Below are 15,369 nucleotides of genomic sequence, written 5' to 3' on the forward strand. Positions count from 1 at the left end.
CTCGTGCAACTGCAGGTGGGCTTGAGGCTTCCGAAAGTACCATAAAAAAAAAAAGATTTTTTTATTAAGAAGGTAAAAAAAAAAACAGCGGGACCGACCCGCGAGCTAAGCCGACGGGGACTTCCAGGAGGTCGGCATGAGGTGGCCGCTCATACCGCTCTTGCCCTGGAAGTCCGCCGAGGACCGCGGGCGCTGTGGAGCTCCCACAAGGAAGCTGCCGGCATGCAGCAGCTCCCACGGGGCCCCTCTATCCCCCCACGGGTGCAGAAGGCAGGCACACCGCCGCTAATAGGCGGAGCTGGCTCCCGGCCGCTGTCATGCATCACTCGCGGACCGGAAGTGCTTGGCAGCCGGGTGGACACGGCGGGACTCGCCGCGGGCGCTGTGGAGCTCCTACAGGGCTGCCCCCGGGCTGGCACAGCTTCCCCAAAGCTCCTCTATCCCCCCACAGGTGCAATAGGCAGGCACACGCCGCTCGTACACGGAGATGGCTCCCGGCCGCTTTCGGTAGGAGTCACCGAGGTGGCCTTGCTCGTGCAACTGCAGGTGGGCTTGAGGCTTCCGAAAGTACCATAAAAAAAAAAAGATTTTTTTATTAAGAAGGTAAAAAAAAAACCAGCGGGACCGACCCGCGAGCTAAGCCGACGGGGACTTCCAGGAGGTCGGCATGAGGTGGCCGCTCATACCGCTCTTGCCCTGGAAGTCCGCCGAGGACCGCGGGCGCTGTGGAGCTCCCACAAGGAAGCTGCCGGCATGCAGCAGCTCCCACGGGGCCCCTCTATCCCCCCACGGGTGCAGAAGGCAGGCACACCGCCGCTAATAGGCGGAGCTGGCTCCCGGCCGCTGTCATGCATCACTCGCGGACAGGAAGTGCTTGGCAGCCGGGTGGACACGGCGGGACTCGCCGCGGGCGCTGTGGAGCTCCTACAGGGCTGCCCCCGGGCTGGCACAGCTTCCCCATGGCTCCTCTATCCCTCCACGGCTGCAATAGGCAGGCACACACCGCTCATACACGGAGCTGGCTCCCGGCCGCTTTCGGAAGGAGTCGCCGACGTGGCCTTGCTCGTGCAACTCCAGGTGGGCTTGGGGCTTCCGAAAATGCCATAAAAAAAAAAAGATTTTTTTATTAAGAAGGTAGAAAAATCAGCGGGACCGACCCGCGAGCGAGGCCGACGGGGACTTCTAGGAGGTCTGCAACGGGCGCTGCGGAGCTCGTACACGGCTGTCCCCGGTCTTGCACAGCTTCCCCATGGCTCCTCTATCCCCCCCATGGGTGCAATATAATTTTTTAAAAAAAAACAATTTTAGTCATTATTAACCTAGTTCGGTCCCCACCGTTACAGTCGGATGTCAGCTGTAAGATACAGCTGAGATCCGGTGATGATGGCACCGACTCAGCTTCTGAGCCGGTGCCAAACATTGTACGTCATTTTGCGTGAAGTCAATGCTTTCCAGGACGTACATATACGTCCAATGGCGGGAAGGGGTTAAGAAGGTAGAAAAATCAGCGGGACCGACCCGCGAGCGAGGCCGACGGGGACTTCTAGGAGGTCGGCATGAGGTGGCCGCGTCTACCGCTCGAAACCTGGAAGTCTGCAACGGGCGCTGCGGAGCTCGTACACGGCTGTCCCCGGTCTTGCACAGCTTCCCCATGGCTCCTCTATCCCCCCCATGGGTGCAATATAATTTTTTTAAAAAAAAACAATTTTAGTCATTATTAACCCCTTCCCGCCATTGGACGTATATGTACGTCCTGGAAAGCATTGACTTCACGCAAAATGACGTACAATGTTTGGCACCGGCTCAGAAGCTGAGTCGGTGCCATCATCACCGGATCTCAGCTGTATCTTACAGCTGACATCCGACTGTAACGGTGGGGACCGAACTAGGTTAACCCCTTCCCGCCCTAGCCACTTTTGACCTTCCTGACAGAGCCTCATTTTTCAAATCTGACATGTTCACTTTATGTGGTAATAACTCTGGAATGCTTTCACCTATCCAAGCGATTCTGAGATTGTTTTCTCGTGACACATTGCACTTTAAGTTACTAGCAAAATTTGCTCGATATGTTCTATATTTAATTGTGAATAACACCGAAAATTAGCGAAAAATTGCAAAAATTAGCATTTTTCTCAATTTAAATGTATCTGCTTGTAAGACAGGCAGTTATACCACACAAAATGGTTGCTAATTAACATCACCCATATGTCTACTTTAGATTGGCATCGTTTTTTGAACATCCTTTTATTTTTCTATGACATCACAAGGCCTACAACTTTAGCAGCAATTTCTCACATTTTCAAGAAAATGTCAAAAGGCCATTTTTACAGGGGCCAGTTCAGTTGTGAAGTGGCTTTGAGGGCCTTATATATTAGAAACCCCCAAAAAGTCACCCCATTTTAAAAACTTCACCCCTCAAAGTATTCAAAACAGCATTTAGAAAATGTCTTAACCCTTTACACATTTCACAGGAATTAAAGCAAAGTAGAGGTGGAATTTACAAATTTCATATTTATTGGCAGAAATAAATTTTTAATACTATTTTTTTATTACACAGAAGGTTTTAGCAGAGAAATTCAACTCAATATTTGTTGCCCAGTCTCTGCAGTTTTAGGAAATATCCCACATGTGGTCGTAGCGTGCTACTGGAATGAAGCACAGGCCTCAGAAGCAAAGGAACACCTAGTGGATTTTGGGGCCTTATTTTGTTAGAAGGGCTCTTGCAGTGACAAAACAGTACAAATCCCCCAAAAGTGACCCCATCTGGGAAACTAGACACCTCAAGGAAATTATCTAGGGGTATGGTGAGCATTTTGACCGCACAGGTTTTTTACAGAATTTATTGGAAGTAGGCCGTGAAAATTAAAATCAACATTTATTCAAAGAAAATTTAGGTTTAGCCATTTTTTTTCTCATTTCCACAAGGACTGAAGGAGAAAAAGCACCGTAAAATTTGTAAAGCAATGTCTCCCGAGTAAAACAATACCCCACATGTGGTAATAAACGGATATTTGAACACAGGGCATGGCTTAGAAGGGATGGAGTGCCATTTGGCTTTGGGAGATCACATTTAGCAGGAATGGTTTGAGAGGCCTTGTCACATTTACAAAGCCCCTGAGGGGACTAAACAGTGGAAACCCCCCACAAGTGACCCCATCTGGGAAACTAGACACCTCAAGGAAATTATCTAGGGGTATGGTAAGCATTTTGACCGCACAGGTTTTTTACAGAATTTATTGGAATTAGGCCGTGAAAATTAAAATCAACATTTATTCAAAGAAAATTTAGGTTTAGCCATTTTTTTTCTCATTTCCACAAGGACTGAAGGAGAAAAAGCACCGTAAAATTTGTAAAGCAATGTCTCCCGAGTAAAACAATACCCCACATGTGGTAATAAACGGATATTTGAACACAGGGCATGGCTTAGAAGGGATGGAGTGCCATTTGGCTTTGGGAGATCACATTTAGCAGGAATGGTTTGAGAGGCCTTGTCACATTTACAAAGCCCCTGAGGGGACTAAACAGTGGAAACCCCCCACAAGTGACCCCATTTCGGAAACTACACCCATTGAGGAAATTATCTAGGGGTATAGTGAGAATTTTTAGTTTTGTTTTAGGTGGTTTTTTTTTACAATTTTTAAATGATCAAATTTTAAATGGGGCTGGTCAGTAGAAAAATTAATAATTGGTCATGGCCAGTATGGGAGACAGAAAAGGTGAATAATGAATAAATAAATTAAAAATCCAAGGAGGTATGATATATTTTGAAACATTGGTTCATGCACAGGCCGGGATTTGTGGGACATGTCTCACAATGGTATGTGGTGTCCTTACGAATGCCTCGCTTGGCACACACACGGCATTTTTTTTGGGGCTTCTTTTTTTTTTCAGTGGGGGGGATTTCTGTCGGGAAATGCTGGCCGGGAATTATCCTACTGACGGAAGAGCCAGATGAACTGCCCTCTTCTTCCTGGTTACCAAACATCAGGGACTTTATGACCTTTTCCTGAAATTGCAGGAACGTACCTCCACTGCTGGCATATCTATAGAGGACAAAGGCGTTGTATAAAGCCATCTGTGTAAGATGCACAGACAGCTTCTTATACCATACTCTGGTCTTGCGCATGGCGTTGTATGGTTTTATAACCTGGTCGGACAGGTCAACGCCACCCATATACTTGTTGTACTCCTGTACACAATATGGTTTTGGGACTTGGGAAGTGGATCCACGTACAGGGACTAGGCTGCATCTGCTGTCGTGTATGCTGGTCAGTATAAGGACGTCCCTTTTATCCTTATACTTTAGGAGGAGCAGATTGTCGCAGCAGAAAGCTTTGCTCTCTCCTAATTTTAGGATCTGACCCAGCAATGTTTTGGGGAGGCCCTTCTTATTTTTGCGGATTGTTCCGCATGCCAAGGTGGATCTGGACAAGAGAACTTTTACTAAGGGGACACTGTTATAAAAGTTGTCCAGATAAAGATGATAGCCTTTCCCAAGTAAAGGATGGATAAGATCCCATACGATCTTTCCACTAATTCCAAGGAAAGGGGGGCATTCTGGGGGATCTATATGGGAGTCTTTTCCCTCATAGACCCTAAAGGAGTAGGTGTAACCGGTGGCACTTTCGCACAGCTTGTAGAGCTTTATGCCGTACCGGGCTCTTTTATTGGGTAGATACTGCCTGAAGTGCAGTCTACCCTTGAAGCTGACTAGGGATTCATCTACCGAAATATTTTGCTGGGGGGTATAAACGTGGGAAAAAATTTGGGAGTAGTGGGCAATCAATGGTCGTATTTTATATAGCCTATCAAAATTTGGGTCCTGTGGGGGTGGGCACTGGCTATTATCATTGTAATGAAGGAATTTCAGGATGGCTTCGAAGCGCTTCCTTGGCATTACTGTGCGGTAAATGGGGGTGTTATATAAAATATCAAGGGACCAATAGTCTCTAATCCTAGGCTTTTTTATTAGGCCAAAACTTAAAAATATGCCCCAAAACTTCCGCAATTCCACTAGGTTTGTGGGGGTCCAATTTTGGCTTCTCCCATAATAAGAGTCAGGGTTCTGGGCGATAAATTGTTCCGCATAGATGTTGGTCTGCTGGACCATTAACGCTAAAAGGGAGTCTGAAAAAAAAAGGTTAAAATAATCAATGGGGCTGAAACCCGTCATTTCAATTTGAATGCCTGAGCGGGCTGTAAACTCAGGCATCTGGGGGGTATAATTCTCTGCAGCTTCCCAGGTCAGCTCAGGCAGATCAGGAACTACGGCTCTTCTACGCCGACTGGGGGGTGCAGATTCAGAGTCACTGGATGCAGAGGAAGATGGAAGCACGAACTGCTCCTCACCTTCACTTGCGCTGTCCGTGTCGGAACACAGCATTGCAGATGCTTCCTCGGCTAAAAAGACTCTTTTGGCCATACTGAAAAACTTGTGCTACCTAACTAACTAAAAACAGGTTAGTGGGCACAAAAGGGCAGAAAAGCGGCAGATCGCTGGTTTTTTTTAACTTACGCACTGTATTTATTCCTGTCTCCGTCTCTCACAAGCTCTCTGACAGGAAAGAGCTTGTCAGAGACGGAGATGCCGGCAAACCACGGCTCCTGCGCTGTGATTGGCCTGTCAGTACTGACCAATCACAGCTCGTTTCCGGCACAGGGACCACTCTGATTGGTCCTGTTTGAATCCTGCTTTGTGATCGGGACGCTGTCACCATGTCTGTTGACATGGTGACAGTTTGAAGCTTGGGCATGCACAGCTTCCCCATGGCTCCTCTATCCCCCCCACGGGTGCAATAGGCAGGCACCACTGCTACTGCGCTGTGATTGGCCTGTCAGTACTGACCAATCACAGCTCGTTTCCGGCACAGGGACCACTCTGATTGGTCCTGTTTGAATCCTGCTTTGCGATCGGGACACTGTCACCATGTCTGTTGACATGGTGACAGTTTGAAGCTTGGGCATGCACAGCTTCCCCATGGCTCCTCTATTCCCCCCACGGGTGCAATAGGCAGGCAACACTGCTCCTGCGCTATGATTGGCCTGTCAGTACTGACCAATCACAGCTCGTTTCCGGCACAGGGACCACTCTGATTGGTCCTGTTTGAATCCTGCTTTGCGATCGGGACGCTGTCACCATGTCTGTTGACATGGTGACAGTTTGAAGCTTGGGCATGCACAGCTTCCCCATGGCTCCTCTATTCCCCCACGGGTGCAAAAGGCAGGCACACACCGCTCATACTCGGAACTGGCTCCCGGCCGCTTTCGGAAGGAGACGCCGACGTGGCCTTGCTCGTGCAACTCCAGGTGGGCTTGAGGCTTCCGAAAATGCCATAAAAAAAAAAAGATTTTTTTATTATGAAGGTAGAAAAATCAGCGGGACCGACCCGCGAGCGAAGCCGACGGGGAGTTCCAGGAGGTCGGCATGAGTTGGCCGTGCATACCGCTAAAGCCCTCAAACTCCGAGGCTGGCGCTGAGGAGCTCATACACGGCTGCAACCGGGCTGGCACGGCTTCCCCATGGCTCCTCTATCCCCCCAAGGATGCCATAGGCAGGCACACGCCGCTCATACCCGGAGCGGGCACACCGCCGCTGACATGCATCCTTCGCGGACCGGAAGTGCTTGTCAGCCGGCTGGACACAACGGGACTCGCCGCGGGCGCTGTGGAGCTCCCACAAGGAAGCTGCCGGCATGTACAAGCTCCCCAGGGGCCCCTCTATCCCCCCACGGGTGCAAAAGGCAGGCACACGCCGCTCATACTCGGAACTGGCTCCCGGCCGCTTTCGGAAGGAGACGCCGACGTGGCCTTGCTCGTGCAACTCCAGGTGGGCTTGAGGCTTCCGAAAATGCCATAAAAAAAAAAAGATTTTTTTATTATGAAGGTAGAAAAATCAGCGGGACCGACCCGCGAGCGAAGCCGACGGGGAGTTCCAGGAGGTCGGCATGAGTTGGCCATGCATACCGCTAAAGCCCTCAAACTCCGAGGCTGGCGCTGAGGAGCTCATACACGGCTGCAACCGGGCTGGCACGGCTTCCCCATGGCTCCTCTATCCCCCCAAGGATGCCATAGGCAGGCACACGCCGCTCATACCCGGAGCGGGCACACCGCCGCTGACATGCATCCTTCGCGGACCGGAAGTGCTTGTCAGCCGGCTGGACACAACGGGACTCGCCGCGGGCGCTGTGGAGCTCCCACAAGGAAGCTGCCGGCATGTACAAGCTCCCCAGGGGCCCCTCTATCCCCCCACGGGTGCAAAAGGCAGGCACACGCCGCTCATACTCGGAACTGGCTCCCGGCCGCTTTCGGAAGGAGACGCCGACGTGGCCTTGCTCGTGCAACTCCAGGTGGGCTTGAGGCTTCCGAAAATGCCATAAAAAAAAAAAGATTTTTTTATTATGAAGGTAGAAAAATCAGCGGGACCGACCCGCGAGCGAAGCCGACGGGGAGTTCCAGGAGGTCGGCATGAGTTGGCCGTGCATACCGCTAAAGCCCTCAAACTCCGAGGCTGGCGCTGAGGAGCTCATACACGGCTGCAACCGGGCTGGCACGGCTTCCCCATGGCTCCTCTATCCCCCCAAGGATGCCATAGGCAGGCACACGCCGCTCATACCCGGAGCGGGCACACCGCCGCTGACATGCATCCTTCGCGGACCGGAAGTGCTTGTCAGCCGGCTGGACACAACGGGACTCGCCGCGGGCGCTGTGGAGCTCCCACAAGGAAGCTGCCGGCATGTACAAGCTCCCCAGGGGCCCCTCTATCCCCCCACGGGTGCAAAAGGCAGGCACACGCCGCTCATACTCGGAACTGGCTCCCGGCCGCTTTCGGAAGGAGACGCCGACGTGGCCTTGCTCGTGCAACTCCAGGTGGGCTTGAGGCTTCCGAAAATGCCATAAAAAAAAAAAGATTTTTTTATTATGAAGGTAGAAAAATCAGCGGGACCGACCCGCGAGCGAAGCCGACGGGGAGTTCCAGGAGGTCGGCATGAGTTGGCCGTGCATACCGCTAAAGCCCTCAAACTCCGAGGCTGGCGCTGAGGAGCTCATACACGGCTGCAACCGGGCTGGCACGGCTTCCCCATGGCTCCTCTATCCCCCCAAGGATGCCATAGGCAGGCACACGCCGCTCATACCCGGAGCGGGCACACCGCCGCTGACATGCATCCTTCGCGGACCGGAAGTGCTTGTCAGCCGGCTGGACACAACGGGACTCGCCGCGGGCGCTGTGGAGCTCCCACAAGGAAGCTGCCGGCATGTACAAGCTCCCCAGGGGCCCCTCTATCCCCCCACGGGTGCAAAAGGCAGGCACACGCCGCTCATACTCGGAACTGGCTCCCGGCCGCTTTCGGAAGGAGACGCCGACGTGGCCTTGCTCGTGCAACTCCAGGTGGGCTTGAGGCTTCCGAAAATGCCATAAAAAAAAAAAGATTTTTTTATTATGAAGGTAGAAAAATCAGCGGGACCGACCCGCGAGCGAAGCCGACGGGGAGTTCCAGGAGGTCGGCATGAGTTGGCCGTGCATACCGCTAAAGCCCTCAAACTCCGAGGCTGGCGCTGAGGAGCTCATACACGGCTGCAACCGGGCTGGCACGGCTTCCCCATGGCTCCTCTATCCCCCCAAGGATGCCATAGGCAGGCACACGCCGCTCATACCCGGAGCGGGCACACCGCCGCTGACATGCATCCTTCGCGGACCGGAAGTGCTTGTCAGCCGGCTGGACACAACGGGACTCGCCGCGGGCGCTGTGGAGCTCCCACAAGGAAGCTGCCGGCATGTACAAGCTCCCCAGGGGCCCCTCTATCCCCCCACGGGTGCAAAAGGCAGGCACACGCCGCTCATACTCGGAACTGGCTCCCGGCCGCTTTCGGAAGGAGACGCCGACGTGGCCTTGCTCGTGCAACTCCAGGTGGGCTTGAGGCTTCCGAAAATGCCATAAAAAAAAAAAGATTTTTTTATTATGAAGGTAGAAAAATCAGCGGGACCGACCCGCGAGCGAAGCCGACGGGGAGTTCCAGGAGGTCGGCATGAGTTGGCCGTGCATACCGCTAAAGCCCTCAAACTCCGAGGCTGGCGCTGAGGAGCTCATACACGGCTGCAACCGGGCTGGCACGGCTTCCCCATGGCTCCTCTATCCCCCCAAGGATGCCATAGGCAGGCACACGCCGCTCATACCCGGAGCGGGCACACCGCCGCTGACATGCATCCTTCGCGGACCGGAAGTGCTTGTCAGCCGGCTGGACACAACGGAACTCGCCGCGGGCGCTGTGGAGCTCCCACAAGGAAGCTGCCGGCATGTACAAGCTCCCCAGGGGCCCCTCTATCCCCCCACGGGTGCAAAAGGCAGGCACACGCCGCTCATTCTCGGAACTGGCTCCCGGCCGCTTTCGGAAGGAGACGCCGACGTGGCCTTGCTCGTGCAACTCCAGGTGGGCTTGAGGCTTCCGAAAATGCCATAAAAAAAAAAAGATTTTTTTATTATGAAGGTAGAAAAATCAGCGGGACCGACCCGCGAGCGAAGCCGACGGGGAGTTCCAGGAGGTCGGCATGAGTTGGCCGTGCATACCGCTAAAGCCCTCAAACTCCGAGGCTGGCGCTGAGGAGCTCATACACGGCTGCAACCGGGCTGGCACGGCTTCCCCATGGCTCCTCTATCCCCCCAAGGATGCCATAGGCAGGCACACGCCGCTCATACCCGGAGCGGGCACACCGCCGCTGACATGCATCCTTCGCGGACCGGAAGTGCTTGTCAGCCGGCTGGACACAACGGGACTCGCCGCGGGCGCTGTGGAGCTCCCACAAGGAAGCTGCCGGCATGTACAAGCTCCCCAGGGGCCCCTCTATCCCCCCACGGGTGCAAAAGGCAGGCACACGCCGCTCATACTCGGAACTGGCTCCCGGCCGCTTTCGGAAGGAGACGCCGACGTGGCCTTGCTCGTGCAACTCCAGGTGGGCTTGAGGCTTCCGAAAATGCCATAAAAAAAAAAAGATTTTTTTATTATGAAGGTAGAAAAATCAGCGGGACCGACCCGCGAGCGAAGCCGACGGGGAGTTCCAGGAGGTCGGCATGAGTTGGCCGTGCATACCGCTAAAGCCCTCAAACTCCGAGGCTGGCGCTGAGGAGCTCATACACGGCTGCAACCGGGCTGGCACGGCTTCCCCATGGCTCCTCTATCCCCCCAAGGATGCCATAGGCAGGCACACGCCGCTCATACCCGGAGCGGGCACACCGCCGCTGACATGCATCCTTCGCGGACCGGAAGTGCTTGTCAGCCGGCTGGACACAACGGGACTCGCCGCGGGCGCTGTGGAGCTCCCACAAGGAAGCTGCCGGCATGTACAAGCTCCCCAGGGGCCCCTCTATCCCCCCACGGGTGCAAAAGGCAGGCACACGCCGCTCATACTCGGAACTGGCTCCCGGCCGCTTTCGGAAGGAGACGCCGACGTGGCCTTGCTCGTGCAACTCCAGGTGGGCTTGAGGCTTCCGAAAATGCCATAAAAAAAAAAAGATTTTTTTATTATGAAGGTAGAAAAATCAGCGGGACCGACCCGCGAGCGAAGCCGACGGGGAGTTCCAGGAGGTCGGCATGAGTTGGCCGCTCCTACCGCTCTTGCCCTGGAAGTCCACAGCGGGCACTGCAGAGCACCTACACGGCTGCCCCCGGTCTTGCACAGCTTCCCCATGGCTCCTGTATCCCCCCCACGGGTGCAGGCACACGCCGCTCATACACTCTGGGGCTGGCTGACAGCCCAGGTGACATGCCACCTCCTAGCCGACCGGAAGTACATGTCAGGCGGCTTGGGACATAGTGGGACCCCCCCCGCTGGCGCTGTGGAGCTCATACACTGTTGCCACCGGGCATGCACAGCTTGCATACGGCTCCTCTGCCCCGGGCTGCAATGGGCAGCACACCCCGCTCATACACTCTGGAGCTGGCTGACAGCAACTGCTGCTGATAATGATGATGACGATAATGTGCAAAGGGTTATCTATCGGCGGACAGTGTCACACTCTGGCCCTGGAACTGTGCCACGGTCTGCCTCTGCTGTTCACTACCGCCTCTGACATTTTTGAACATACCCCACTTTAACTTGATTTTAAATGTTTCACTTTCAAATGTTTCCCTTTCAGTAGCAGAAATGGCATTCTTTGACATTTGGGCCTTTTTATTGTCACTGCTGCTTGGTCACCAAATGGATCTCCTTGGATTGAGGCCTAGTCCTCTCCCCACCGCCCTGGAACTCTGCCCCGGCCTACGCTGCCTGCCGTCACACCCCTGGCCCTGGAACTCTGCCCCGGCCTGCCCTTGCTGTTCACCACCGCCTCTGACATTTTTGAACATACCCCACTTTAACTTGATTTTAAATGTTTCACTTTCAAATGTTTCACTTTCAGTAGCAGAAATGTCATTCTTTGACATTTGGGCCTTTTTATTGTCACTGCTGCTTGGTCACCAAATGGATCTCCTTGGATTGAGGCCTAGTCCTCTCCCCACCGCCCTGGAACTCTGCCCCGGCCTACGCTGCCTGCCGTCACACCCCTGGCCCTGGAACTCTGCCCCGGCCTGCCCTTGCTGTTCACCACCGCCTCTGACATTTTTGAACATACCCCACTTTAACTTGATTTTAAATGTTTCACTTTCAAATGTTTCCCTTTCAGTAGCAGAAATGGCATTCTTTGACATTTGGGCCTTTTTATTGTCACTGCTGCTTGGTCACCAAATGGATCTCCTTGGATTGAGGCCTAGTCCTCTCCCCACCGCCCTGGAACTCTGCCCCGGCCTACGCTGCCTGCCGTCACACCCCTGGCCCTGGAACTCTGCCCCGGCCTGCCCTTGCTGTTCACCACCGCCTCTGACATTTTTGAACATACCCCACTTTAACTTGATTTTAAATGTTTCACTTTCAAATGTTTCCCTTTCAGTAGCAGAAATGGCATTCTTTGACATTTGGGCCTTTTTATTGTCACTGCTGCTTGGTCACCAAATGGATCTCCTTGGATTGAGGCCTAGTCCTCTCCCCACCGCCCTGGAACTCTGCCCCGGCCTACGCTGCCTGCCGTCACACCCCTGGCCCTGGAACTCTGCCCCGGCCTGCCCTTGCTGTTCACCACCGCCTCTGACATTTTTGAACATACCCCACTTTAACTTGATTTTAAATGTTTCACTTTCAAATGTTTCCCTTTCAGTAGCAGAAATGGCATTCTTTGACATTTGGGCCTTTTTATTGTCACTGCTGCTTGGTCACCAAATGGATCTCCTTGGATTGAGGCCTAGTCCTCTCCCCACCGCCCTGGAACTCTGCCCCGGCCTACGCTGCCTGCCGTCACACCCCTGGCCCTGGAACTCTGCCCCGGCCTGCCCTTGCTGTTCACCACCGCCTCTGACATTTTTGAACATACCCCACTTTAACTTGATTTTAAATGTTTCACTTTCAAATGTTTCACTTTCAGTAGCAGAAATGGCATTCTTTGACATTTGGGCCTTTTTATTGTCACTGCTGCTTGGTCACCAAATGGATCTCCTTGGATTGAGGCCTAGTCCTCTCCCCACCGCCCTGGAACTCTGCCCCGGCCTACGCTGCCTGCCGTCACACCCCTGGCCCTGGAACTCTGCCCCGGCCTGCCTCTGCTGCTCATTACCGTCTCTGACATTTCTGAACATACCCCACTTTAACTTGATTTTAAATGTTTCACTTTCAGTATTAAAAGTGTCATTCTTTGGCATTTGGGCCTTTTTATTGTCACTGCTGTTTAGTCACCAAATGGATCTCCTTGGATTTGAGGCCTAGTCCTCTCCCCACCGCCCTGGAACTCTGCCCCGGCCTACGCTGCCTGCCGTGACACCCCTGGCCCTGGAACTCTGCCCCGGCCTGCCTCTGCTGCTCATTACAGTCTCTGACATTTCTGAACATACCCCACTTTAACTTGATTTTAAATGTTTCACTTTCAGTATTAAAAGTGTCATTCTTTGACATTTGGGCCTTTTTATTTTCACTGCTGTTTGGTCACCAAATGGATCTCCTTACCTACCAGCAATCACCCTGGTTCTCTGGCTGGGCATGGGGATGCAAGTTGCTCCCGCTGACCCCCTTCCACCCCACCGGGACCTACCTGCAATCACTCTGGAACTCTGGCTGGGCATAGGGACACAGGTTGGTCCCGCTGCCCCCCCTTCCACCCCACCGGGACCTACCTGCAATCACCCTGGAACTCTGGCTGGGCATGGGGATGCGGTTTGCTCCAGCTGACCCCCTTCCACCCCACCGGGACCTACCTGCAATCACCCTGGAACTCTGGCTGGGCATGGGGATGCAAGTTGCTCCCGCTGACCCCCTTCCACCCCACCGGGACCTACCTGCAATCACTCTGGAACTCTGGCTGGGCATAGGGACACAGGTTGGTCCCGCTGCCCCCCCTTCCACCCCACCGGGACCTACCTGCAATCACCCTGGAACTCTGGCTGGGCATGGGGATGTGGTTTGCTCCCGCTGACCCCCTTCCACCCCACCGGGACCTACCTGCAATCACTCTGGAACTCTGGCTGGGCATAGGGACACAGGTTGGTCCCGCTGCCCCCCCTTCCACCCCACCGGGACCTACCTGCAATCACCCTGGAACTCTGGCTGGGCATGGGGATGCAAGTTGCTCCCGCTGACCCCCTTCCACCCCACCGGGACCTACCTGCAATCACTCTGGAACTCTGGCTGGGCATAGGGACACAGGTTGGTCCCGCTGCCCCCCCTTCCACCCCACCGGGACCTACCAGCAATCACCCTGGTTCTCTGGCTGGGCATGGGGATGCGGTTTGCTCCCGCTGACCCCCTTCCACCCCACCGGGACCTACCTGCAATCACTCTGGAACTCTGGCTGGGCATAGGGACACAGGTTGGTCCCGCTGCCCCCCCTTCCACCCCACCGGGACCTACCTGCAATCATCCTGGAACTCTGGATGGGCATGGGGATGCAAGTTGCTCCCGCTGCCCCCCCACCGGGACCTACCTGCAATCACCCTGGAACTCTGTCTGGGCATGGAGATGCAGGTTGCTCCCGCTGCTCCCCTTCCACCCCACCGGGACCTACCACCAATCACCCTGGAACTCTGGCTGGGCATGGGGATGTAGGTTTCTCCCGCTGCCCCCCCACCGGGACCTACCACCAATCACCCTGGAACTCTGGCTGGGCATGGGGATGTAGGTTTCTCCCGCTGCCCCCCCACCGGGACCTACCACCAATCACCCTGGAACTCTGGCTGGGCATGAGGATGCAGGTTGCTCCCGCTGCCCCCCCACCGGGACCTACCACCAATCACCCTGGAACTCTGGCTGGGCATGGGGATGTAGGTTTCTCCCGCTGCCCCCCCACCGGGACCTACCACCAATCACCCTGGAACTCTGGCTGGGCATGAGGATGCAGGTTGCTCCCGCTGGCCCCCACCGGGACCTACCACCAATCACCCTGGAACTCTGGCTGGGCATGGGGATGTAGGTTTCTCCCGCTGCCCCCCCACCGGGACCTACCACCAATCACCCTGGAACTCTGGCTGGGCATGGGGATGTAGGTTTCTCCCGCTGCCCCCCCACCGGGACCTACCACCAATCACCCTGGAACTCTGGCTGGGCATGAGGATGCAGGTTGCTCCCGCTGCCCCCCCACCGGGACCTACCACCAATCACCCTGGAACTCTGGCTGGGCATGGGGATGTAGGTTTCTCCCGCTGCCCCCCCACCGGGACCTACCACCAATCACCCTGGAACTCTGGCTGGGCATGGGGATGTAGGTTTCTCCCGCTGCCCCCCCACCGGGACCTACCACCAATCACCCTGGAACTCTGGCTGGGCATGAGGATGCAGGTTGCTCCCGCTGCCCCCCCACCGGGACCTACCACCAATCACCCTGGAACTCTGGCTGGGCATGGGGATGTAGGTTTCTCCCGCTGCCCCCCCACCGGGACCTACCACCAATCACCCTGGAACTCTGGCTGGGCATGAGGATGCAGGTTGCTCCCGCTGGCCCCCACCGGGACCTACCACCAATCACCCTGGAACTCTGGCTGGGCATGGGGATGTAGGTTTCTCCCGCTGCCCCCCCACCGGGACCTACCACCAATCACCCTGGAACTCTGGCTGGGCATGGGGATGTAGGTTTCTCCCGCTGCCCCCCCACCGGGACCTACCACCAATCACCCTGGAACTCTGGCTGGGCATGAGGATGCAGGTTGCTCCCGCTGCCCCCCCACCGGGACCTACCACCAATCACCCTGGAACTCTGGCTGGGCATGGGGATGTAGGTTTCTCCCGCTGCCCCCCCACCGGGACCTACCACCAATCACCCTGGAACTCTGGCTGGGCATGAGGATGCAGGTTGCTCCCGC

The sequence above is a fragment of the Rhinoderma darwinii genome, chromosome 2 (genome assembly GCF_050947455.1).
Source record: "Rhinoderma darwinii isolate aRhiDar2 chromosome 2, aRhiDar2.hap1, whole genome shotgun sequence".
Classification (NCBI taxonomy): Eukaryota; Metazoa; Chordata; class Amphibia; order Anura; family Rhinodermatidae; genus Rhinoderma; species Rhinoderma darwinii.